Raw genomic sequence first — 8,684 nt, forward strand, 5'->3', positions numbered from 1 at the left:
AACTCGAGTCTGAAGTTCAGCGGCTTTCATCATTGACGAAGACCTGCGCTAATAAGACAAAGAAGTGGGGAGTCTATGCCTTTTCATAAAACGAAAAGCTTTCAGTCCTTGAATGAATCAGTAACAACGAATTCGTGGAATGAGGGATCAAGAAACGGATAGGGAGGGGAATGGCCTTTCCATTATTGGTGGACCTTCCCTTGAATTGAACCGGTCACGGAGCTCTCCATTGAGTTGTTTAGGTTATGGAATTCCATCTCTAGTTGGGGGTTTCAGTTCGAAGGTTCTCAAATGTGGTGCGGGTTTATCTCTCTCGACCAGTTCAGGTTCAAGGGAAGGGTGATCGAGGGGACCCAGACTTTAGATCTCTTTCTTCTCTATTCTATGGCGGGAGGTTTCTTTCGTATCAAGAGTGTGTTGGGGAGGCCAGGGAAAGACGGATTGGATCGAGAGGCGATGCCTACTCTACTCGTTACCACTAAACGACGAAGCCAAGAGCGGAAGGAGGGACTTGAACCCTCAACCTCAGCCTTGGCAAGGCTATGCTCTACCATTAAGCTATTTCCGCCAGCTACGGTAGTGGCGAAGCACTACTGAGCAATTAACGTATCACTTGATACGGACGACTTCTGTTTTTCCGCCGGACCACACTCTTAACCTCCGATCGAGATACGAGCACGAGTAGGTAGGCGGCTAGGGGGGGAGGGGCGGCTGCCTTTTCAATAAATCTCCGGCCGCTCAGTGCCGCTATTGGTGCGAGTTGTAAGGAAGGAGTCTTGGTCTCGAGTCGAGCTGGGGCGTCATTTCATTCTCGTAACGGGAGTGAGTGCACCGCAAGATCAGACAAGTGACTCCCTCGCAGCGGTGGCATCTGTCTTTTAAGTTCAGTCATTTCCTAAGACGGCTCCTCTTATTATACGATAATCCAAGCAGATCCGGGAGCTTAAACATGAGTGTTTGTCTCTTTTTCAACTTCAACAGGAATGCATCAACAAAACAGCCCTTCCGTATAGATCGTCGTGGCATGAACTTTGTCAAAAAAATTAATTTATAGCTAACTCCTCTTCCTATTGATCTTGATTAGTTCTTGTTGAGAGTTATCTTTTCTTTCTAGACCGGACCCTTAGACCGTCTCCTGAAAGACATGCTTATCCCGCATGTGCTTTCGGAGCCCCCCACTCATTCAATCACTTGCTTGTGATTGCTTGCAGCCATTCCCCGAAAAAGGGAGAGACGAGGGAATCGTCCGCTCCCGTTCATGTGACGAATCGAACATCGTTAGGTCCCGAATTCTGCGAACCACCGGACCTAGACCAAGATCTCCATTACGTCGTACGATATATCGATCCGAAGAACTTACTTTCAGTTGTAAGTCATCCATTCTGCTCCTATCTAAAGTGATGCTAGGCTGCTTCACGCAGGTGCGCTTCGCTCGGCCACATGATGAACATGTTTTAAGCTAACTGCATGCATGTCGAGCGCTTAAGCGGAGCTTGTGGTCACTCGTTCCTCGCTTGTTCCAATCCTAGTAAAGAGCTTCAGATCCGATTCTACACTACATACGATATTCCATTCCGGCCCTCACTAGCTCTTCGCTTGGTTGTACAAAGAGCATGCCCGAGGGGGTTACTACGCACTTGCATCACCACCTGAGCTTCGCTACCGCTTCGCCCAGCTCCTACGCCTACCACGAATCTTGAATCATCACGTGGCTGCTAAAGCAAGCTAAGCTTCACACGGCCCTGAGGAAGCCAAAAGACCCTCTCACGGCCGAAGGCTCCGCAACACGTTGGAGAACTTTTAGATCCCGCCCTAAAACGCCCGCCCATTTTCCTAGAGTTCCGAAGTGATCCTCATTCTCACCGCAGCCTTCTTACTTAAGCCGAAAGAAAGCCGGGCAAGAATCGGGTAGTACGAAGGGGAAGCAGAATCGTATCTGGCAGTGGTTCTTCGGATCGATCACAGATTCTCGGCCCCGTCGTTTGGCTTCCACTCCAGTTGACCTCTCTTGTTCTCCCCCCCCCCCTTACACAACCGGGTGGAGGACTCATGTAAACTCTTTCCTGTAGGTCCCCGTTCAGGAAGGCATTTTTAACATATAATTGGAACAGAGGCCAATCTCGATTCGCAGCAATAGAGAGCAGGAGACGAACAGACTTCATCTTGGCTACCGGGGCAAAGGCTTCCTCGTAATCTATCCCATATGTTTGAGTAAAGCCTTGACTAGCCTGACCTTTTCCTCCTTTCTCCCACAAAGCTTCCCTTCACAACCAGTCCCATATCAAATTAGTAGAATTCGAGATGGGGAGAGTCAAAATGATACAAATGCGCATTTCCTCTCTGAATCGAGAGGTATCAGATCGAAGTCACATAAGTAATGTTTTATAAAAAAAGTTATTTCCGGGAGAACAAAGTGGATTTATGAGCAAATTATGGCATGAGAGGACCAATGAGACAGAACACTGTTGGATGCATTCCTTCGCTAGCAGGGCTTCGACCTCATCATGAAAGAGCATATGGTTGGTTGAAGCGCAAGATTGGCAGTATCCTCGAATTCCCGGAAACAAAGCTATCCATTTCGAGCAACTATTAGTGCAAACCACTTGAATACGAATGAGATCCATAATTACACCATTTCATATATAATAGTTTAATGAGAAAAGAAAGAAGAGAAATTTACTCCTCGCCCTGCTCAATTACTACTGGGATAACAGGAATAAGACGTCGGGGGGAATTAGTCACTAGTAGGTTGTACGTATTGCACTTAGTTCTCTCTTGTTACCATCTTAGACTCCGAGTTCTTCTAACTGATTACAAGTATATCAAACAAGGATTCTTGTGGTTGCGGAAGATCCAGCTACAGGAGAACCGAGAACGAAAAGCTTCTCCCCCCTTTATCCGCCCGACTCTTTGCTCTTAAGAATGTAGGTTTGAAGTTAAGAATGAGTAATTGCACTTCTCCGACCCTTAACTGTTCAACCTAAGATACGGAGAACTAAGGCGTTTTCAGGTTGAACAGGGTTCTATGGTCGGTCCGCGACCCCTGGATGCCAAAGGCGGGGCGACATGAGGCAAACAAAGGGGAAAGAGAGAGATGGGGTTTCTCTCACTTTTGACATAGTGGGCCCCTTCGGGGGGCCCACACAACGGGCTATTAGCTCAGTGGTAGAGCGCGCCCCTGATAATTGCGTCGTTGTGCCTGGACTGTGAGGTGGAGATGATGGGGTCGGTCCATGGATTTTCTTTCCTTTTGTTTTCCCGCATTTCGCTCAAAGGGTTGAAGGGAGATAGTGCATCAAGCTGTTCGCAAGGGCCAGCTTGATCGTCTACCCATGTGAGAAGGGTGTAACCTTATGTTTTACCAAAAACAATAGAGTAGACATGCATAATAACTTAGTAGACTTGTATTATCCTTGCTAATTACTTGATATGTTTGAAAGTCATGGAAAGAATCCACTAATTGTTTGTATTGAGTGAAAAACTACTTGACCTAAAAAGCATATCTAGTGAGGGTGAGAATCCTTTGACAAACCCCTTTGAGCCATACAATGAAAAATTATCCTTTCAAAATTCCAACCCCTTGCCAAAATTGAAAAGAAAAACAATGTTCACTCCATTATCTTAACGATATGAGAGAAATAAAAAAGCAAGGGTATTGTAAAACTGAAAGTTGGAGAAAAATATGAAAAAGGATGAATTTTCAAAAAGAAACACAAGTATTTCCGGTGCATGGAAATAAAAAATAATGCTTTGACCAAATTCAAAAATCAAAAAGTCAAGTATACAAAAGAAATATAAAAAAAAAGTCTTATGCTCTCTTATCTTTAGGCTTTTGAATCCAAAAAAGAAAACCAATATTTTTTGAAACCCAACCATGTTACTACCAAAAGAAAGATTTAATGATCCATGATTGATGATATATCTTGTGATGATGCTGAGAGGACATATAAAAGTATTACTAGTATATGCATTATCAAAATTGTTGAGGGAAACATTAACCATTGAGAGATACTCAGTGAGATCCTGCCATAAGAACAATTTCAAAAACTCTCGACTTGAAGTCAATCAACCTATTAGAAAATATTCAACATTTTTTGAATCATCTGATAAGTTTTTAGGACAAACAAAAGGATAATTTCGGGATAGTTGATAAGTGTATGATTTACGTTAACTACGTCAACACTTATCTGCTTTTTTCTTTACAAGTAAACATCACAAAAACCCCGTAGTTATATATGAGATGTAAAGAAACACCTGGTTGGACTTTTCTTATATGCGTTTATAAAAAATATATGAAAAGAGCCCAAAAACTACAAATTAGAAAGAATAAAATAAGTAAAAGAAAACCATGAAAGATTAAGACTCGCTAGGTATGCTTTTTAGGTCAAGTAAGAGTTGGCATGTTTGTCAGTAGGGATGTGTTGGGTGAGAAAAGGCGACCAATGACACATGGAAGCCATGAAAGCATTGCTTGCTGAAGAAGATAGTAGGTTGGTCAGCGTGTTAGGGTAGGGAAGGCACACTGGGTGAGAGAACAATGCGCCTAGCGTGAGGTTGAGAATTTTTCCTATAAAGAGAAGTTTCCAGTTTAGTTCAAATGGAGTTTTGGTGGATCAGAGGAGTACAGAACTCGAGTAAGTTCACTATGGTCTACAACATGAGGATAAGAAAGGAAGAGTGAAGGTAGAAGCAGTGCTCAGGTGATTGGGAAAATCCCATTTCCGAAGTTGGCATCTCTATAAAGACAAGTTGTTGTGCTAACTATGTGTAAGTGTGGCTAAAATTTCTATTGTCGGAGTTAGATGTATTTATTATATCCATGTATTAAATAGGTCATGAAGTTCTATGTAAATCTACTCATGTTGTAATATCGGTGACTCTTTAATCTTAATTTTTATTTTAGCTTTGTAACCTAAGACTTCTTTTCATGGTGTAACATGACATCAAAAGGTGCTTGTCATTACTAGACATATGTATAGGCTCAATATCCACATGCATTAAATCATGATCGGTGTGGAGTCTCGCTCATTTGCGATTGTTGGGACTTAATGCTTTGTGTTGGCTAATAGTAATGTATGACATTCTATTAGGTAATACATTGATCTCACGACATGGATACCAAAAGGAGATACGAATGAGGGTAACAGAAGGTAGTATTATACGATGAGTATTGAAGCATATTATTGACCTATGGATGTACATAATAGATACGTGAATATGAAATATACGCCCTCAACAATCATTCTCACTAATAATACTAGCATCTCCAACTATAATTTCTATTATTTATTTTATGTCATTAGTTTTTTCGCATCACAACAAACATAAAACCTATATCTTGCTTAAGATAACAAATCATTGTTGTCCATTATACAAAACCATTGGTCTTTGTGGATATGATAATTGTAAAACTTACTTTTGCTGCTAACGCAACAGGATCTCATGATTAAGTCACACTTCATGTTTCATTAAATAGACTTGCTATTCTAGGGACCTTATTATTTTTTGAAAAACAAACATAACAAAGTAATATCTAATCAATTTTAATAGATCATTTGATACAAGTACCAAGTCCATTAGAAAACTATTGGCCTCTAGGGATTACACTAACAAGCCATACCCATAAAATATGCATAATCTTCTTCAGAGACATAAGACTGGAGCTCTTTAGCCGTTTTAGGATCAGGGGTTCGCAAAGAATGACAGAGACATGACTACTAGTGAGTTGCAGAAGCTCCCTCCGAGATTCAACCTGATTGAACCTAACACTCCTTCTCATGGTATCTTAGAGGCGGAGTCTCCAAAGGATTGATGTTTATCCCCTTTTTGACAACTTTTGTCAATCGTTCTGAACAAATACCTATGAATAATCTCACCATCAGACTGACTGATGACTCTCGCTCTTAGTCACCTTTGGGTCGGAGAGGACTTCTCTATCTAAGTTTTCTAGTAGAAGAATTATTAAATGGGCCAGATCTTGAGGGTTATCTCGGAAAAAAGTTCTTTAAAGGTTGCACGACAGCAACGATGGATGGTGAAGGTGTACTCCTTAACGCCTATCTCATCTGAATCATAGTCTTCAAACAAATCATCTTATCTACAACATAATGCAGGTGATTATAAAAATTAGTATGTATCCTTGATACAATAATATAATATATATATATATATATATATATATATATATATATATATATATATATATATATATATATATATATATATATATATATATGATGTCTCAACATTTATCAAAGATGTCCCACTTCTCCTCTTTTGTAGCTGCTTCAGCTAACATACAAGTTTAGATATACTTCCTCTTCTATTTTAAACGATTAGCATTAGAATATTATGTGTCACCAACAAAGTCAAGACTTTCCCAAAAGCAGTAAGCTTAACCTTCAAATACTCCTCTTCTTGAGATATGTCACTAGTGTGATATATGTGCGCTCCCGATTCCAATAAAAAGTGATTTTACCGCCATAATCACTACAACATTTTTATCCTATGACAACGCGTAATTTTTAAGAGGTAAAATTATTGTTCTCGTAGAGAGTAATAGGCAACAACTTTTATATTTGGTTGTGATAAAGTATATAATTTTAGCATTTTTTTTGCAATGGCTCAAAACCATTCTAATATATAACAAAGAGAACGGTTTTGATTAACAACTATTTAAAACCGTTCTAACATAGTTTTAATTATTTTAATAAAAATGTAATTATACAAGAACGTTCTCATTTGTTTTGTTAAAATAAAATTTTTGGTAAAATAAATTCCATGTTAGAATCGAACTGAGGTCTTTTGATTAAAACAATAAAAGTGAAAATTCATTAAGCGCTAAAAGTAAAATTTATTCCCTCCATATCACAGAAAAAAAAGTTATTCCCTCCCAAATCCCAAAAAACCTACATTCTTCTCCCAAACCCTCAATCAGAGCTTGCTTCTCTTTCTCCCAAATCCACTCCCCCTTCTTCCAACCCTCAATCAGAGCTTGTTTATCCTGTGTGAAAGATTCTTCCCCTAAACCCTAACCATTTCCCCCATTATATGTATGATTCTTATCCTGTGTGGTTTTTCATTACTGATTGGATCCGTGCAGGCTCGCTTCATAAACATGCTTCCTTCTATTACGAGCTCTCCTTCCCCGGACGAGCTTCCTTCAACTTGCAAAAACTCTACTTCAACTTTATTTTTTCTCTCTGTATGAATCTAACCCTTTCTTTTTCGTAGGTCTTAAACCCTAACTATTAAAGACTTTTGTTTGTTCAAAATTTCTCAAACCTCAGAATTTTTGAACCTTTCATTACTAGTAAGTTATTTTTTTTCCATTCGGTAATGTTATTCCTAACAAAAGATGGTTATTTCTACTCTAGTTTCTTATTTAATAAATTTTTCTTCTTCTATTTTAAATTTTGCTCTACCTTGCTAATTGGTACTACTTTCCCTATTCTTTTCATGATATTTTTGTTTCGAATGCAGGGGATGAAACATAAAATGAGTGTTAAATTGGTTTTAAATTTGGGTGGTTAGAGGTTTTCATTATATAGAGTGCCAAGATGAGAAGCTTTTGGTATTTCTTATGACATGTTACTTCTTCCTTGGTGGTTGTGGTTGTTCACCATTGTGGATATACAGAAACAGTAAAGGATGTGGGTAATGCCGATAAACTAATGTCTAAAGAAACCTTTTCGCATCTCAAAGAGTCTGGATTTGGTCTTCATTTTAACCTTTGTTATATTATCGGTAGATTGTGATACTTTCTTTTGGTGTACTTTCTTGTGACTATGCTAATTTTTTAATTTATTTTACACTGTAGTTTTACTATGTTCTATTTTCTTATGTTGAAGCCTAGTCATGATAACAAACGATTTTTCCTAATCTACTAAGTTACAAGGTAAAATAGGAAGAAATGGTAAAAGGAAAAATATGTTGCAGAGATGGTGTTCTTATATATGACAATTAATCAATAGTTTTAAGTAGTGTCTTGAGAAAGTGCTACCTAGTTGTATGTGGATGGTGGATCAGTGTTGCCAATTGCATACTGCAGAAAATAGTGGTCTGTAAAACTTTTATGTGATGCAGAGCTATACCACTACTATAGCAGCTAGTTGATACAAACAACAGATTTGGGGATTTGGATAATTGAAATTATTCATGAAGAAGTTAATTACAGAAGTGGAAAGAGCACGAGTACCAAGCACAATCCTAATTACATTTTGTGTATGTCATTTAAACTGTATACCAAAAAATAGTTGCAATGGCATCTCACATTTGTCTGCAGTTCATCAATCATGTTTGTGTCGCGACTGTTGGCCACAGAGGTACATCACACATACCATTCTCTTCTCCTCTTTCCCCTTTGCAGGACGTGATAAATGAGGTTGATGCTGATGGAAATGGTAACATTAATTTCCCTGAAAACCTCAACCCGATGGCCTGTAAGAGTAGGGATACTAATTCCGAGGAAGAGCGTAAGCAAGCTTTCGGTGTGTTCGACAAGGATCAAAATGGTTTCATCACTGCAACTGAGCTTTGTCATGTTATGACAAATCTCAGCTAAAAGCTGAAATATGAAGAGGTTGACGAGATGATTCGCGAAGTTGATGTTGACGGTGATGGTCAGATCAACTATGAGGAGTTCGTTAGAGTCATGATGGCTTATTTGTTTTAAAAATAATGTG

The 8,684-nt window shown here is 39.1% G+C and overlaps 1 non-coding gene across 1 annotated transcript; it reads right to left on the reverse strand.

Moving 5' to 3' along the window:
• Window positions 1-496: 496 nt before the first annotated feature.
• Window positions 497-568, reverse strand: TRNAG-GCC (transfer RNA glycine (anticodon GCC)). The gene has a single exon. It is a non-coding gene; the product is annotated as a tRNA-Gly (tRNA).
• Between the last annotated feature and the right edge of the window lie 8,116 nt (window positions 569-8,684).

The sequence above is a fragment of the Lathyrus oleraceus genome, chromosome 1, assembly GCF_024323335.1.
Source record: "Lathyrus oleraceus cultivar Zhongwan6 chromosome 1, CAAS_Psat_ZW6_1.0, whole genome shotgun sequence".
Classification (NCBI taxonomy): Eukaryota; Viridiplantae; Streptophyta; class Magnoliopsida; order Fabales; family Fabaceae; genus Lathyrus; species Lathyrus oleraceus.